Source organism: Ictidomys tridecemlineatus, chromosome 1 (genome assembly GCF_052094955.1).
Source record: "Ictidomys tridecemlineatus isolate mIctTri1 chromosome 1, mIctTri1.hap1, whole genome shotgun sequence".
Taxonomy (NCBI): domain Eukaryota; kingdom Metazoa; phylum Chordata; class Mammalia; order Rodentia; family Sciuridae; genus Ictidomys; species Ictidomys tridecemlineatus.
The window spans coordinates 10576812-10595813 of record NC_135477.1 but is presented as its reverse complement, the minus strand read 5'-3'; the positions used below and the strand labels follow the sequence as shown (position 1 = coordinate 10595813).

Here is a 19002-nt window from a genome sequence, read left to right as displayed (position 1 = left end):
GTCGGAGAGAACTTTCAGGCTCCAGGTTTGGGCTCCACTTTTTTCTGCCTCCAGAATAAGCGAGGCTGAAGGGCCTCAGGCTCTTCTGGCATCTCCCAAATGAAAAACGAGATATTCAATAAACACGGTTTTAAATGTGTGATGAGAGAGAGAGAGAGAGAGAGAGAGAGAGAGAGAGAGAGAGAGAGAGAGACAGAGAGAGAGAGAGGGAGAGGGAGAGAGAATATGAAAGATTACTTGTTTATCTTAGCGTTGAAAAAAATAAATCATATAAAATTTCATTTTTAAGGCAGAAGAGATAGAAGAAATCTGGTTATTTGTTTTTCTCTTGCATGAAGATGAAATCTTCAGGCCGTAGGACTTGCCTCTCGAGGGTTTGCAGATCCTAAAGGAAACAAAGGGAGCTGCTGTCTGCTGTGACGTTGGGTGATCAGTTTGCTAAAGCTAGCACATAGTTGTGATTGAGGGAATAAAATGGTTTTTGAGGGGAAGCTGGAAAAACAAGGCTGTTGAGGGAAAAGACGGCATCTGGGGTAGCGTGGGACCGAGTTCAGTTTGGTTGTTTATTTCCAGATGCAGAAAGAAGGCTCACATTTCATGGTTTCATCCGACAACAAAACAATGGACGGTACAGATCAGGACAATAATGCTTAGCTGGTGGCCACCTGACCTCCGTGACAATGGGTCCCTGTTGTAGAATATTGTATGAGTGGCTTATTTTAACTCTGTCCATTGGTCAGAAATTTGCTGAGGTGCTGGAGGCAACACTGCACAAACAGAAAGAGCAGCTCCAATAGACCGTGGCAGGTACAGAGAGAAGGCAGGAAGCATCTGTCCCCCGCCTCCCCTCCCCATCCTTCCACACCAGCAGTCTTGCTCTTGGGACCAGAATTAGGGTGCCTCCATCTATAGCTTACCCTGACCCTCTTAGGGCCCATGAGAACATTCCTTCGATGCTCTGCCTCTCATTCCCCACAGCCCTAACAGAAAACAGTCATGTACATCGTATTAATCAGACTGATGGTGCCTACCACACAGAAATAGAGGCTCAAAAATGTGATTATATGGTGTCCCTCTCTGGAGGGGAAGAACTCCTAGAGGGCTTCTCTGAAAAAAGATTCTTGACTATTTCATCACCAAACACCATGCTGTCTTCCTTTTTGTCTGAAAGTTATGGCCTTTGGTAGTTTTAAGTGTATTTAACTCGAGGTAGCAATATCCTGCTTGTAAACTCACTGTGATGGATGGCATTGAGTCCCTATAAACCATATGTTCAAATCCCAACCCCGATACCTGTGAATTTGATCTTATTTGGAAATAGGTCCTTTTTAATCCCCCAAGGGAAGATGAGATCATGCTGGAGCACTAATCCAATGACCAGTGTCTTTACAAGAAGAGAGAGATTTCAGCTGGGCGCGGTGGCACACACCTCTAATCCCTGCTACTCAGGAGGCGGAGGCAGGAGGATTGCAAGTTCAAGGCCAGATTTGGCAATTTAGTGAGGCCCTGTCTCCACACAAAAAAGATGGGGGATGTCACCCTGGATTTCATTTCCAATCCCGTCTCCCCTCCCCACACACACAAAAAGAGAAGTCACGGACCCACATGACAAGGGGATAGTGTCACCAAGGGACACTAAGGACTGCAGCAACCACTGCCTACACCTTGACTGTGGACTTACAGCTTCCAGACCCATAAGAGAACACCTTTCCGTTGTTTTCAGCCTCCCAATTTATGCTAATTTGTTACAGCAGTCTTATAGGGAAATTATTATAGGAAACTAATACACTAACCAAAGGACTATACTTCTTTGTCCTGGCTTATTTTAATTGGTAGAATAGAATCATGACTCTCAATAGTTTTGAGATATCTGAAGAAAATTTTTATATGATCATGAATATATTCTATTTTTAAAAGTTTTTGTTTTGTTTTGTTTTTGTTTGGGGTACCAGGGATTGAACCCAGGAGCGCTTAATCACTAAGCCACGTTTCCAGCCCTTTATTTTTTTATTTTGAGACAGGGTCTCACTGGGTTGCCAAGGCTGGCTTTGAACTTGAGATCCTCCTGCCTCAGCCTCCAGAGCCGCTGGAACTATTGGCGGTGACACTGCATCTGGCTAATATATTCTATTTTTACCTTAAAAGAATATATACTTGTGTTGCAGCAGCCACGTGTGGATTGAGATAGTAAGATCCTAGGAAAGGGAGAGAGTCGTTGCCCCTGTGGCAGGGAAAAGACCACCATGTGGACCTTGGGCTTCACCCTCTGTTACACTGCCTCTATGGAGGCTGCCTCCTCGCTTTTCTTGTTTGACTGACTTCCCTTTCTTCAGAATTTTATTTTTTCTTGGTACTAGGAATTGAACTCAGGGGCACTGAGCCACATCCCCAGCCCTGTTTTGTATTTTATTTAGAGCCAGGGTCTCACTGAGTTGCTTAGCACCTTCAGGTTGCTGAGGCTGGCTTTGAACTTGCAATCCTCCTATCTCAGCCTCCAGAGCTGCTGGGATTATAGGCGTGCACCACCACGCCCAGAGCCTTCTTCAGAATTTATTTGCACAATTTCCTCAAGATGTCTTCTTGGTACCGACAGTAATTCTTATTCTGATGCCATCGATGATATCTCAAAAAGGTGTTATTTTCTGTTCTGTCAGGGTGTCAGGTGTTTATCTCTAACCATTTGTGGACTTGTGGCAGCTTGTTAAGCCATTTACTTGTTTTTGTTTGTTTATGTTTTTGGTATAGGAGATCGAACCCAGGAGCACTTAACCATTGACCCACATCCCCAGCCCTTTTTAATTTTTTTAATACCTTTCTATATTTATTTTTATGTGGTGCTGAGGATCGAACCCAGTGCCTCACACATGCTAGGTGAGTGCTCTACCACTGAGCCACACCACCATCCCCCCTTTTTAAGTTTTATTCGGAGACAGGGTCTTATTGTGTTGCTTAGGGTCTCACTAAGTTGCTGAGGCTGACCTCAAACCTGCAATCCTTCTGCCTCAGCCTCCAGAGTCACTGAGAATAAAGGCGTGTGATGATGAGTGTAAGGAGAATGCACAGAAGCACTGTGACTTCTGTGACACTGTGGTATTTTTGGCAATGTGTGAAATTGGTGTAAACCCTTGACCTTATGTTTCCCAACATCTCCCACTATCTCAATGAGTCAGACAAAACCTTGAGCTGACACTGAGCATATGGCCTGAAACAGACCCATCACTTGATGGTCACACCATCTCTGTCTTCTACTTTAGGACTTTAAAAAGGTTGTATTTTGCCTGTTGAGAGAGAAATCTGCTGGGTTTTTTTTTTAAGAGAGAATTTTAATATTTATTTTTTAGTTTTTTGCGGACACAATCTTTGTTTCTACGTGGTGCTGAGGATCGAACCCAGGCCGCACGCATGCCAGGCGAGCGCGCTACTGCTTGAGCCACATGCCCAGCCCGAATCTGCTGTTTTGATGGCAGGAAAATGTAGCATGCTTACTTTCTGGCTTTGGGGTCAGCCCTTTTCTGGAGCATCAGGGACATTTCTTGTTCCTTATGCTCAAAGAAAAACATGAAAGATTTTCTTTAAGTGTACACACTTTGGGCTCTCATTCTGACTCTAGGCTTTGTGTTTCTCCTCATTGCACTTTTTTGTTTGTTTTCCCTGAAGGGAAATCCAGGAACCAGGAGAGGGGTGAGCGAGAAATGAAAGACCAGGCAGAGTTTGTGTGTGGAGCTGACAAATAAAGGCCATCTTTCTACAGCGGAGAGGCGAACCAGGCTTGGGTTCTGGGACTTTCTGGGGCAGACTCAGGGCCCAGCTCAGAGATGGGTGGGTCCTAATGCAGGCGGTCAGGGGTTGAGTTGGTATGAGGGAGAGGTGAGCCTTTCTCAGAAAGGCCCTTGGGTGGGAAAGTGAAACTTTTTCCATAAAATGGCAGCTGCCACTTAAAATGGCCGTCCAGATGCTAAGCAAGGACTTGATATTCCCCCCTATTTTTGTTTTTTATTGGGCCCCTTCGGGAACAGGGATGTAGCTCAATATTCTGTAACTGCTTCCTGCTGGGAAGGGGCAGCATTTGAATCCCTCATTAGGGCTGTAGGATGTCAGTAGAATGATGACAGAGGTTGAGTGGACGTGGAATGCTGTCTCCACCACCCAATTTGGTGAGGGATTGGTATTTCTGTAACAAAAACTGGTTTAAGTTTGATTAAAGATTTTTTGGATCTGGTCTTGAACTAATCTAATGACACAGGGGCAAACATTCAGGAAAGGAAGTGCCCAGTGGTAAAGGGGGTTACTTAGCTGCCATCCTTTAGCAGAGGAGAGCTATTGTTTCTGACGTCCAAGGTCCAGATGGAGTTGTTTTATCTTGTCCTTTACTGTAGCAGATTGATGGACATAAAGATAGCAGTCCTCCTGTAGGTACAGACAAAGTCTGCCTTTTGGGGCCTTAAAAAGATCAAGGCCCCTTGGATTCTGCTAAAGAATCAAGCTGGGGTTGTATGGTTCGTGTGGTTTGAGCAAGTTGCTGTCAGTCTCCTAGAAATTGGAATGGTAATTCCTGGTAGTGGTCCCCCTGAGAGGTGAGTGCAGAATGAGGGAGGAGGGCAAAAATGAAAAAGGGAAGGATGGTACTCAGGGTTCTGCAGTGTCCTCGTGGTCCCCAGAGACCAAAGGAAGATTGGGGGTTCCAGCCTTGGAGAAACACGGCTTGAGAGGGCCTGTGGGAGTCACTTTATAAAAGGGTGAAAAACCCATTTTAAACAGGAGTTATGAACCCAATATGGGATGCCCTGAAGATGGGCCACCAAGGGAGTGGTAAGAATGACCCGAGAGGGTCCATTTTGCGGAGAGTTGAGAGGAGGAGGGAGACTTGTTGATGGGGGTAGTTAAAAGGTACCAGGTCGTCAGGAGACAGAGTGGGAGAAGGGGAAGAGGAGGAACTAGGCTTTGCCAGAAGAGCATCACTGTATCGCCAAAGAAGGTTCCTAATGTATGCAAGAAGGGGCCAGAAAAGATGAGGAGCAAGGGGTGGTGGAGAATCAGAGGGAGGTGAGCTGAGCAGGGAGATGGGCCGTCCACATAGAAGCTCAAAGCAGGAGATGTTGAGTGGCTGCTTTGGGAGGGCCCGTAACCTAAGAAGAGCCAAGGGAGGGAGTTTAGTCCAATCTAAGTGTAATTCAAAGGATAGTTTAGTGAGAATGTTCTTCAAGGTTCAGTTGGTACATTCCACCTTGCCAGAGGACTTTGGATGGTAATGGATATGAAAATGCCAGGAGATGCTGAGTGCCTTAGCTACAGACCATGAAACATGGGCAGTAAATTCAGGACCCTTATCAGACTGGAGTGAGGAGGGGAGATGGGAAAGAATGTGTTCAACGAGGACACTGGCCACTGTGGGGGCACGTGTACTGGTGGTAGGAAAAGCCTCCGCGCATCCTGAGAAGGTGTTGACAAGTACCAAGAGAAGTTTGTACTGCTTGACTGGGAGGCGTACGGGTGAAATCCAGCTGCCAGTCAGAGCAAGGAAGATGTCCCCTTGCCTGGTGTCAAGGAAAGCAGGTGGGTGGAGACTGGAGGTGGGATTAGTGTTTTGGCAGATTTCACAGGAGACAGAGAGGATAGAGAGAATTTGTAGGTTCCCTGGAGAGAGTTTAAGGTGGGAAGTGAGAAATTGTTTTTAGATGTGGTGTTAGGTGAAAGAGGTTGTGAAGGAAGGTGAGCATCTGTTGAGTGTCAGTGGGGAAGAGTCCACAGGGGAGTAGCAAGGCCGAGGACTGCAGGTGGAGGAGACTGTGGGCGGGTGGTGGCCCTCACCTCAGTCTGCCTTGTTGTTGCTGAGTGTCACACAGGAGGTGTCTCTCTGATGGGATTTACAATGTGAGATTCCCATGACAGAGGGAAGCTTTGAGGCCTGAAGGAGATCAGAGATAAAGGGGACATTAGTAACTTACCTTGCTGGTAAGGAATCCAGGCTCTGTCCAAATAGCAGAGTCCAAAAATGTGGAAAGCGTATTTAGAGTCAGTGTGCACATTGAGGGAGGCTCTCTTTGCCAAAGTGAAGGCTCTGATGAGGAAAACCAGTTCAGCCTGCTGATTGGATGTATTACTGGGGAGGGGAGACGCTTCCACAACCAAGGTTAGAGACTGTAGCATACCCTTCCCAAAGGACTCTCTCCTGAAGGAAGGAGGAGCCATTGGTGAACCATGTGTGTGTTGCCTGGAGCAAGTGGCCTTCCTGTATGTGGGAGGGATGTGGAAGAAGCTCCTCCAGAGTTTCAATGCATGAATGGGTTAGAGGAGAAGAATCCTAAGGAGCAGGAAAGAGAGTAGCTCACTTTAAAAGTGAGTAATGTGGACAGTAAGACTGGGATCTTCCACCAGGAAAACCTGTAGAGATAAAGGCGACAAGGGGGTAAGGAACGTAAGCCCTTTGAAGTGAGGAGTTCCTTTAGATGATGGGGATTCAGGATGGTGAATGGGGCCCCAAAGGTGAGTTTCTTTGACTCGTTAATGAGTAGAGAGGTTGCGGCCAATGTTCATAGGCAAGGGGCCCTCCCCAAACAGTAGGATCAAGACCCTTCGATAGATAAGCCACAGGGGCAGAGGTTGGCCCCAGCATGTGTCTGAGGACCCCTAGAGCAAATCCTTGCTTTTCAGCCACATAAAGGTGAAATGGGTGTGTGAGATCAGGGAGATGGAGAGCAGGACCTGGAGAAGGGCTTTATAACAGAGGCAACAGGGGTTCAGAGAGTGGGCCCCGAGCCGCATCATATAGAGGCTTAGCCAACATTGAATAATCAGGAACCCAAGCTCTGGGGAATCCTGCCATACCTAGAAAGGAGAGAATTTCTTCCTTAGTTGAGGGCGTTGGTATATTAGTGATAAGGCCTTTGTGTCAACCATAATGGGTTTGTGTGTAGGGCTCAGGAGAAAGCCTAGATATGTTACCATTGCCAAGGAAAGCTGTGTCTTGGATGGAGAAACCCCGTAGCCATGGGCAGAAAGGAAGTTAAGTTTATAGGTGCCCTGATGGCTGATCTGCAAAGAAGGAGGTCATCAACATACTGTAGCACCATAGACTGAGTGAGATGATGGATGCTAGGTCCTTAGCCTAGACCTGTCCGAAGGTATGAGGACTGTCTCGGAACCCTTGGGGGAAACTGTCCCCATCTGCTGAGTGGAGTTATAAGACTCAGGGTCAGTCCATGTAAAGATGAAAATGTCTTGAGAGTCAGAATGGAGGGGAATAGAGAAGAAGGCATCTTTCAGGTCTAGCACTGAGCAGTAAGAGGTCCCAGAAGGAAAGGTGGAGAAAAAGGTTTAAGGGTTGGTTACCACAGGATGGATTGGGACAACTGCAGAGTTGATGGAACGGAGGTCTTGGACCAAGTGGTAGGAACCACTGGGCTTTTTTTTTTTTTTTTTTAGCAAGATGGGGGTGTTATAAGGGGAATGAGTAGGTCTGAAAAACCTCTTTTGCAAGAGGTCTTGAATGATAGGCTGCAAGCCTGGGAGTTTTTGTCGGGAGAGCAGGTATTGTGATTGGGCCAGAAAATGGAGGGGGTCTTTGAGATAGATGTGAATGGGCTTGTGGTGTGAAGCGATGGAAGGACTTGAAACATCCCAGATAGTAGGGTCCATCTCAGAAGGGGGTAATGGGAAGGCACTAGCACCCGGTCCTAAGGACAGGGTGAGGATCAGGAGAGCAGCAGGTGAGTCTGGATGGAAGCATGTATGAAGAGAGAAGGAAAGCGTGGCCCCCAACTTTGTGAGGGTGTCCCTTCCAATAAGGGGAACAGGGCACTGTGGAATGACCAAAAGGAGTGGTAAAACTAGAGAGCCAAAAGCACAAACAAGGCTAGGTGCCTGTGAAGGTTGGTAAGGTTCACCCTCTACCCCAACAATAGAGGTCATAGAACCAGTAGTAGGCCTTCAGCACTCCTTGAGGACGGAATATGTAGTCCCGGTGTCTAGGAGGAGGGAGACAGGCCTACCTGAAATACAGAGTTACCCTGGGTTCTCGAGGAGTGATAGTAGTGGTCAGGTGATGGGGACCTGGGCCTCGTTCATCCTTTGCAGCCAGTACTAAGAGTTGGAAAGGGGAACCAGAAGGGCTGGATGACTAGGGGCTGTGATGGGCTTGGGATAGTCAATGGCCCAGTGTCCCTCCTGATGGCATTTAGGACAAGGGCCCGGAGGCTTGCGAGGCTTCGGACATGTATGAGCCCAGTGACCCGTCTGACCACATTTAAAACAGGGTCCGCGTGGTCTCAAGGTACGCTTCCACAGGCCAGTGGAACCAGGGACAGATGCTAAGACTAGACGGTTGGCTTGAGAAAGTATCTGATATTTCTACTTTTGGGCCTTCTCACTATACACTTAAAGGCCACTTTCAAAACCTCAGCTTGGGGAATTAGAGGCACCTTAGTTTGGCCTTAATATTGGGGACACTCTGGGAAAAAAAAGTAGGTCGTTAGTAGTTGTTTCCCATCTGGAGTCCAGATTAGTATATTGAAATAAAGCCTCGGTCAGGCGATCTAAAAATGCTGAAGGGTTTCATTCTTACCTTGAATGATTTCCTGGAGCTTTTCATAAATGATAGCCTTATGGGCTGCCTTTCTAAGTCTTGCCATGAGGCAAGTAATAAATTGGTTTCTACTAGTTATTCCTCTAGGCAAATTTTAATCCCAATTGTGGTCCCGATCAAGAATTGCTTCAGTGCCAGTCTGATGGACAGGGGAGATCTGATGTACCTCATCAGCATAGTTCCTAGCTTGCTCCCAAACTCACCTGCACTCCTCCTTAGACAAAATTGTATGGACATCGTGGAAGGTCAAGTCATATGATTGAGTCAGATATTGAAACTGATATATACGTGGTGGGGTTTGAATTGTAGGACTCAAGCCACTTTTCTTTCTGTGAAAGATCTAACAAAGAGAAAGACACATGAATCCAGATTACACCATCTACCCCAGCCAACTAGCATAGGGGACACAGAGATGAGGGTTGGGCAGTGGCAGCCCACGAGTGTGTGGTGAGAGGAGAGAAGTGTGGAGGGGCTGAAGGGACAGTTGCTGCAGTGGTTTCATTAGAAAGAATTGTGGTATGGCGGGGGCTCATCCGCTGGGTTGAGGGGGATTCCAGGGTAAGATCTTCTGTCCCTTTGGAAGAAGTCAGAGGGGAGGTGAGAGCTGAGAGGATTTGTGTGGGAGAGCAAGAGTTGCAGAGAGAGGGTTTAGAATGTACAAAGAAAAAGGCCTGAACATATGATATCTCTTTCCATTTTCCCTAGTTGCTCACAATAGTTGAAAAGATCTGTGATAATACTTGGATCTAGAGTGCTGTTAAGTAGCAATTCAGAAACGTTATCCAAAGGATCTGACTGCCCAAGCAGATAGGTTTTACCTGGTTTAGGTCTACTAAACCATGTAAAATGAAAGAGACTAGGCAGAGATACACATGAGAGAGAGAGAGACTCTAGGTTAGCCAGGAGGCAGCCTAGGGAACTATGGGAGGGAATGGATGAGGAGTTGCCCATGGTGAGACCTAGGAGATGAGTTTAGAGGTGGGGTGTCCCCCAGTCTCTAGTATCTCCAAGTCTAGAGGATGGTTACACTCAGGGTCATCATTGCTGTTGGGTAAATGTCAGGGCAGGAGCCTGTAGAGGCACTTGGGCGCCTGGCTGGGACTATGTAGTAGAGGTAGAAGCCTGTAGAGATTAACCCAAGGTTTAGAGGTAGTCTCACCAGGAACAACTCACAATCACCCAGAACCCAAATAAAAGACCACCTATAGACTCGATTGACAGTAGGGATCAGACATAGCTGTGAAAGTTGGGGCTGGGGGTGTCCCAACCATGCGGTAATCCTGGGAGTGCCGGACATTCAATGGTCATTTCCCAGGACCTGTAGTTTGTTTAGGTCAATCAGAGACAGGGGCTTACCTGGAATGTCCAGTTGTGGGTGTAGAGAATTAGCAGAATGAGCGCCTGGTCCCATGATGGAATTTGGATCGGGGCTTGGGGACCCTTAGTGACCCTCAAAGAGGGGAGCCGGCACACCGAAGAACCCTATCCCAGGTTTCAGCACCAAACTGAAGGGAAAGTGAGGAATGAGAGATGAGTAATCGAGAAATGAAAGAGACTAGGCAGAGATACACATGAGAGTTTATTTTGTCAGAGCTGACAAATAAAGGCATATCTCTATAGTGGAGAGAGGCAAAACAGGCTTGGGGTTCCAGTAGTTTTATGGGAGGGCTCAGGAATCAGAGTGGATGGGTCCTAATGTGGGTGGTTAGGGTTGGGTTGGTATGAGGGAGTGGTGAGCCTTTCTCAGAAATGCCGTTGGGTGGGAAAGCAAAATTTTTTACTTAAAATGGCAGCTCTCACTTAATATGGCCATCCAGATGCTAAGCAAGGACCTTATAACATCCATTGTCTTCTCTCCTATATGAATTTGTTCATGTTGTGAATGGGAGGTCCAATAAGCAAAGGTTTTCCCACATTGTTTACATTCACGGGCCTTCTCTCCTGTTTAAATTCATTTCTGGTGCCAAAGGGAAGTAGAAGAAACAAAGACTTTCCCACATTGCTGACATTCATAGGGCTTCTCTTAAGTATGAGTTTGTTTATGTGTTTGAAGTTGTAAAGAATGAGTAAAGGCTTTCCCACATTGTTTACCTTCATAGGGCTTCTCTCCAGCATGAGTTCGTTTATTTTGACAAAGGGAACTGTAAGAAGCAAAGGCTTTCCCACATTGCTTACATTTATAGGGCTTCTCTCCAGTATGATTTGTTTATGTTCTGAAAAGCATGTAGAAGAAACAAAGGCTTTCCCACATTGTTTACATTCATATGGCCTGGCTCCACTATGTTTATGTACTTGAAGGTAAGAGGATTGAGTGAAGACTTTTCCAAATTGGTTACATCTGTAGGCTGTCTCTCCAGTATGAGATTGTTTATATTTTTGAAAATACGTGGAACAACTGCACTCTTTTCCACATGTCAAACATTCAGAAGTTTTGTTTACAATGTGCACTAATGCTAGTCTTTGAACACTTGTAAAAGAAATTACAGATGTTCTGTTCAGTTTAAGTTTATATGACTTCCCTCCAATCTCCTCATTCTCCTGTGGTTTGTTTGTAGAGGGAGATATAATGTGCCTATTAAGGAAAAAATATATATATGAAGACTTGTCTATACATATTCCTTACACATGAAATTACTCTAGTGGAAAAGCTCTGGTGAAGACTAAGATTTGGGATCCCACTAAAGGTATTTCCACACTGAGTACCTGTTTTTTCCAGAACCTACCATATGACTTCTGTAAAAACATTATATGGAAATTTATGGTTGGCTCATTAACGCTTTTATATTAATGAGTTGGTGTTGCACTTACACTATTACCAATGTCAGGGAAAGTATGTTTTCTGTCATGTCCAAACTGTTTGAAAATACTGATTCTCAGAGCTAATATCAAAACAGTAGTATCATGAGAACATTTTACAGCTTTGTCAATTAATCAATTATTTGTGAAAACATGTATCATACATTAAAATTCATATTTCTGGTTAAATGAGAATAACTGTAATTCATATCATGGTTGTTTTCTATGCTCGTGTTGTAAAATTATAGGACATGTTACAATTCCCTCAAGACACTGTTTCCTCTAGTGAACACAAATTATCTTAGATCTCTCCTGGGATTTGTGTTCTGATCTTCCCATTTGTCTCCTAAAATATAGACACAGAACAAACATTATAAATCATCATGATTTCAGAATAAATTATGGGATTTATATTATGAACAACTCTAATGCAAAAATAAAAATGAAGAAAAAAGGGAAAAAAAAATATGGGATTTATGCGGCAGAGTGCAAGACATTAGGCCCAATATATTCCCCAATGCACTCCCATTCCACATTCCAAATCCATGAGAAAAAGACTCCCACTTGCCAGGCCTTGTGGCCAATGCCTGTAATCCCAGCAGCTTGGGAGGCTGAGGAAGAAGGATCTGAAGTTCGAAGCCAGCCTCAGCAACTTATGGAGGCCTTGTCTCTAAATATAGTACAAAAAAAAGGATGTGGGTCGGTGGCTGAACACCCTTGAATTCAATCCTTGGTTTAAAAAATGAAGAAAAAACAAAACCCTCCCAATTACTCAGTGTTTGATTATGTAACGAAACATCATCCTTACGTATAGAATCCAGGTTGCTAAGGACTTCCTGCATCACATCTCTGTAGAGATTCTTCTGGGAAGGATCCAGCAGAGCTCACTCCTCCTGTGTAAAGTTCACAGCCACATCCTCAAAGGCCACTGAATTCTAAAATATTCCAGAAAAGTGTAGTGCAGGCCAGGAGAGACTGACAGCATTAGGGCTCTATTCCCATCATGTGAGATGTTGTCACATTTCTGTGATCTCCAAATATTTATTCCATGATTTTGTCATCAAAACTTGTATTCTTGGGCTGGGGATGTGGCTCAAGCAGTAGCGCGCTCGCCTGGCATGCGTGTGGCCCTGGTTCGATCCTCAGCATCACATACCAACAAAGATGTTGTGTCTGTGGAAAACTAAAAAAGAAATATCAAAATTCTCTCTCTCTCTCTCTCCTTTCTCTCTCTAAAAAAAAAAAAAAAAAAAAAAACAAACAAAAAAAAAACTTGTATTCTTGTGTACTCAATTGGCCAAACAGAGGGATTCCAATATAAGTCCTGGACTATCCAGAAATGCATCAGCAGAGCAAAAACCTCCTCCTCATTGTGGAGTCCAGTGAGTACAGTATGCTCCTGGGTCACCCTTAATTCCTTTGTAGGGTGCATGTCTAATACGTGGAATAATGAAATCCTTCTATCTCATGTGCAGAAAAGAGCTAACATTCGTCATCCTGAGAGTACCTACACTTAGAAGTGCCTGCTGATAAAGTTGGACTTTTTCTGATAAAGAGAACTAAGTAATCCCACCAAACTAAGCAGTAACACTGAGTCCTAGTGCTGAGAGCACAGGTAAACAGCATGATCTTTAATGAACGTCTGCCTTCCTTCAGAAATTTGATTATTTTGTTCCACTGTTACCTTAGAACTTAAAGGGTCACCCATCTGAAAATAAACAAGTGAAAATACAAACCCTGTGCTCAAGGAGATAGAAGCTTCCCTGGCAGACAATATTTAATCCAGGTAGTAACAATGTGCTCACTGGGAATTGAGAAAAATTAGCTGCAACTGGGTTACTCCAGACCAAGTCTAACCAACCAGGACACAAGAAGAATAAATCATAAACAACAAATGTCGAATAGTTCTAACAAGAACAAAGCATAATGGGGTAAGTGGAAAGATGTGTGTGTTTTAGGAATAACTCAGTGTGAATAAAGGTCACCTCTTCCAAATGATAGCCTTGCCTAATTTTATAAATCTCCAAAGTAGACTTCATAGTGATCAAGAAATAATTTGCCAAGCCTAATAGGCATAAGAAATGTGTAACAATTGTCAACATTGTCTGAACCACAGACTGCTGACTTTTCTAATATACAGTCAGGAGCCACACAACAATGTTTTCTTCAAAGACATGTTTGGTCACGTAGGCAACACATACACAGGTGTCTATAGCAAAGGGATTCCTTATGTGCGCAGTGATACTGGAATAACAAACCTAATGCATTGTCAACTGCGTATTTGGTAAAACAACATGCTGTGGAGGTTTGTAGCCCAGGAACCACCAACTCCACAGAGCCTAGGTGTGCAAGAGGCTGTGCCACCCAGGATCATGTGAATAGAGAATGATGTTTGTGCAATCATGAGGCAGCCTACATATGTTGCTCAAGAATGCAACCCTGTATTTAAGTGACACATGACTGTACATCTAGGTCTTTCCAGTTATGACACTCCAAGAAGCGTCGTATTAGCAGACACAGGAAAAAGGAACCAAGAGACAAGAAAGTTTTCAGGGGGTGACCTTATAGGGAATGCCAATTGATGACATAACAGGTATTCTAGAAGGGAAAAAAAATCACAAGCAATATGAAACATGGGTCAAGACAATCCTAATTGCATAAATGTGTTTCAGTCCTATTTCACAATTCTAAATTCTCACATCAAAGAAAATCAAAACACTCCCAGAAGTTTAGAGGAAATGATTTGAGAGGAACAGAAAAACCATTTTTACCTAAGAGGAGTAAACAGTAATGGAGAAGAACGAGAAAACCAAATACATTAAAATTAAGGGAATTAGAAGATGAAAAACAGTGCAGGAGAAACCTGCAATAATACGACCTCAGAGAGCCAGGCACAGAGTGAGGTGAGTAAGTGCACGTCGGTCAGGAAACAGACAGGAGGAGGGACAGCAGGGGAGAGCCACGAGTGGAGAAAGGACCCCCTCTCAGGGAAGAGGAAACCCCAGGAGAAGGCCAAGCAGGTGAGGCTTGACACCAAGTGCAGGACAAGGACCCCTCCGTCAGGGAGCGAGCAGTGGAGACCGGGGACAGCTGGCACTGCGTGGTACTTCCTCTTACCTGAAATTTACCATGACCTACAGCCCAGTGATTTTTATGACTTATTTTTACAAATTCATAATGTTTTTCCTTCAGAAACACCGTCAGTATATTACAGTGAAGAGCTCTCTCTGTCTCTTTCACACACACACACACACACACACACAAGATTACTGCTTATAGCAAGGCAGAAAGATGGCATTTTCCAGTATGCCCAGAGAACTCCATCCTTCCTGAGCCCTGCATTCAGAAAAAACTATCTCGGAAGGCTGACTCACCCAAGATGTTAGGAGCCAAACTTTCTGGGGAAAGAGAAGCACCTAGCTCCATCCCCCGCTAACCTTCCTTTCTAATCAGGGAGGAGGGAGGGCTGAGGATTGCTCATGAAGAATGGCTCTGGAAGGTCTGCGTGTCCTGAACCCAGGCCAAGGCAACAGTCAACAGAATCCCCCCCACCCCCCCAGACACTGCGTCAACAGCAGAAAACCTCCATCACGACAGCATGGAAGAAGGAGCTGTAGGTGTCACACCTCAGTTAACAGCTTCCCAAGGGTACAACAGATGGACCAACACTGAGGAAGTGGACAGATGTCCAGAAACATGCCATGCTTAGAAGAAGGAGGAAATACGAACAGTTCTGAGATGGACAGCACGGATCACCCTCAACAAATGAAAACCCAGGACCAAGTGGTTCACTTCTGAAATACCAAACATTCACAACAATCACTACAGATCTCCTTCAAATGCTTTTTGAAAACCGAAGAGGAGGAACTACTCCCTGTATCACTCTTTGAGGCCAAAATTCTGCTCATTATGTATATAGAAAAGTTCAGATGAATGTCTTTCATAAGTGCCTATGCAAAAATCTTCAGGGCTGGAGTTGTAGCTCATTGGTGGAGCACTTGCCTCATAAGTGTGAGGCACTGGATTCAATCCTAGCACCACATAAAAACAAATTTTAAAAAATCTTGATATAAATACTAACAAAGCATTTTTGGAGGTACATTTAAAGAATTATACACTGCTTCCAAGAAACAGGTATCCCTGGAGTTGACGATGGGCAGACACATGAAAATCGATCGATGTGACAGAGCATTAGCAACATGACGAAAACACAGAGCCATCTGAATTGATACAGAAAAAGCATTTGAAGAAGACAATACACTCATTGACCATAAAAACAAACTGGGGATTCATTCAACATAATCAGAGGCGATATGTGAAAAGCACAGAGGACATCATGTCCAACGGTAAAATCAAGAAAAGCTCTCTCTAGGAACATGAGATCTGCTCCTTTCACCAGGTCCTTCCAAGGCAGCAATAGTAACAGTGGCTAGGGGAAATTATGCAGGGAGAAAAGAGTGGGAAAGAGATGCACCCGATTGGAAAAGAAGAAGTAAAATTATCTCCCTTCACAGATAATCAGTTGCATACACTGAAAATGAGTAACCTTAGAAAGGTATTGAAAAATAATATCAAGAATAAAAAAATTAGGTATTAACCAAGAATGAGGATTTTATACTGAAAACTATAATATGTTCCTAAAAGAAATGAAATGAGACACAAATAAATGGAAATATACCTAGTGATCATGAGCTCAAAGCATTACCACCTTAACGACCGCCCAGGGGAGCCTGGGTAGAGGCAGCAGCACGCATGCTCTGGGGCAGGATGATCTAGAGCTCCCGCTAAGCAACAAGGCAGGGTCAGCCTCTGAGAAAAGGAAAGGGCAACCGTCAGGATCGCTGTCACAACTGACCTCAATACTGGGGGGAGAAGTGGCAGGAAGCTGCATGAGACCCAAAAAAGAATATCTCCCCACCGATTTAGCCACAGACTACCTGTGGTCAATGACAGAGGAAACTGCTCGGCAATCCATGGGCATGGAGAGACGGTCCCCAGATTGTGGCAGCCACCCACCAAAGGCTGTGAGGAGAAGGTGCCTGAGTCCCCAGAAATTGAAGGGGAAGTGCCCACATTGTCCACAGAGACATCAGGAGGTGGGTCAAGGCAGAAAGTTGTCCGGGCTAAAGCAGCAGAGAGAAACAGCTCCCAGCCTGAGCCATTGTGGCCACAGCTGAGGAATGTTGGCACTGTTTGGACACTAGCTGGATGCTGTGCCTCAGTCACTCAGCAGAAGGAGTGGGCACCTGCTGTTGATGACCTTGGGTACTGCAAGTTAGAACCCAGGGGACCAGTGGAACCTCTGTACTCAGGACTGAGGACAGCACCCCAGTAAGCCGTGCTGGCCAGGGGGGACATTTCTGAACCACAGATCACTTGCAGAGAACCCACAGATGTTCAGACACAGCTGCCACGCTCCACATCACCATGAAAAGCAACCTGCTGAGGACAGCAGGTACTCACTTACCCACAGCAACTATCACAGAACCTAACAGACAAGGCTGCACCCCTGGGCAGTCAACCACAGGCCCCGGGGATGGTACCAGAACTGCCCGGAGGAGGTCCACAGCAATGAGCCGAGTGCTTTCCGTGTCCTAGCATCTCTGGAGGGACCCACAGCCAAAGAGTGACAGATGTTGTTTACATGTCCCCAAAAATAATGAAATCCAAACTGAGATTCAGCAAGAGTTTTTGTCACCTTGGCATGTTTTACTACAAATAATTCTAATGTCAATTTTTTTTTTTTTTTTTGGTAATTGGTGTTGAACCCAGGGGCACATAACCACTTAGTCACTTCCTCCAACTATTTTGATATTTTATTTAGAGAGGAACTGTGGAAAGAAATGGAACAAAATATGCTATGTGTCTCTATAAATATATCACGGTGAATTCTGATATTACATTTATCTGTAAATAAGGTCATTTCCAAATGAGAAACACAGATAGGGCTGGAGCTGAGGGAGCACAGGTATGTCAGGCTCAAGGGGCAGGTCAGGTTCTGGACAGCTGGGGACCCTCTCACCTGGTCTTGCTCATTGAAACGTTCCATGATCACCCTCCCAAGAGACCTGGACCCTGACTCCACTCTACGAGGCTTTTCAGGTTTGCCCAGCACTGCACTGGGATGGGAGGTTCTTAAGCTTTGGCAGAGTTTTTGATCCTTCACAACTGTGAGAGAACACAGGGGATGGAAATCACTGCTGACCTGGCCCCTCAGCACCAGCATCTAGAGGCCGACTGTCCACCTGACTTCAAGAAGTGGGAACAGGAGTGACAATGTCCCAAGGAGCCAGCAGGAGAGATGAGGCCTGTTACAGAGATTCCTCAATTCCACGACCCCCAGCTGCTCCCCTGAAAGGATACACCCCAAAACTCAGACTGTCCTCTAGGAGGAGCTGACCCACGGCATGAAATTCCCCACACCTGCAGGACACGGGGCCACTGTGGGCACCTTGTGGCAGCCCCAGGAGAGGCCAGGACAGTGGCTCAGGACACAAGGCCCTGTAAAGTATCCAAAAGGAACCTGTGCCCAAAGATATGAAGGTGTCTGTACTGGGAAAAGATAAAGGAAGACCCAAAGAGTTTTAATAGTGGAGTTCCATCTTTCCCCTCATGGTAGATATTCACAAATAAGAAACAAACTTTTTAGAAAGTATCATGCATCATTCAGTGAAAAAGTGATAATTAAAATACTGTGCCCACTTGAATGTAGTGAGGGGAACAGATGATAATGCTGTGAACTGGAGGAGTTGTTGGAGTCTGGAAATGTGGACAGATGTGCAAGTTGAGGGGTTCACTGCCAGCGCTAAGAGGGGCTGGGCCGGGGAAAGGAAAGGGAGACCCTGTTTCCCAAACATGTGGAAGATGTGGGAGGGGGAGGGATGGTGACCCCTAGACCAATAACCTTGAACAAGAAACCCCATCCCTGAGACAGTATCCCCTGAAAATGGTCCGCCTTCATTGCACACTGAGAGACTAGGGCTGGGGTGCAGCTGTGAAGAGAGGGTTCTGCCAAAGTGGCTGCAGACCAGACAGCACACTGGGAGCCCAAACGGGACCAGCCCACACCATGGCCTGATGGCGTCAAAGGCTGAGCTGTAGCAACATCTCCTCAGGTCTGGATTGGCTGACTCTGGAGTGGACAGTGAAAGGACAGAGTCCAGCCACAGCTGGAACCCAGTTCTGACCAGCTCATCTCCCACCTGAGCAGTCCTGACCCCACATACTCACCATTTCCTGCCTTCTGGGGAGTCCTGACAGCCTTCCTATGGATCTCATGGCACCTGCAAATCACAGGGAGACAGATCTGAGCCAGAGCCACTTGGGCCTCACACAGCAGAGAAGACACAGTCCTGGAGATGGATTCTGAGCTGCGCAGGGTGAGAGATGAAGGCCTGTGAGACTGTGGAAGGCCACCCCCTGCCACCCCCTGCCTGCTGACTGCTCAGGCTCTACAACACCCCTCTATCCTGCCAGCCCATATATGCACACTTTGGGGCCCTGAGTGACAGGAAATGTAGCAGACTCCTGGATAAATGAATCTGGAAGAACAGGTTCTTGGCAAAATCCCCTTTCAGGCAAAGTTTCCTCCCTGCAAGGGGACCTATCCCACCAGGGGGACATTT

The 19002-nt window shown here is 45.6% G+C and overlaps 1 long non-coding RNA gene across 1 annotated transcript; it reads right to left on the bottom strand.

The window, feature by feature from the left end:
• Positions 1 to 11598: 11598 nt before the first annotated feature.
• LOC144366178 (uncharacterized) lies at positions 11599 to 18747 on the bottom strand. The gene is made up of 3 exons (XR_013425101.1): positions 18608 to 18747; positions 12186 to 12560; positions 11599 to 11723 (listed from the first exon to the last, which is right to left on the bottom strand). It is a non-coding gene; the product is annotated as an uncharacterized LOC144366178 (long non-coding RNA).
• Positions 18748 to 19002: the final 255 nt, after the last annotated feature.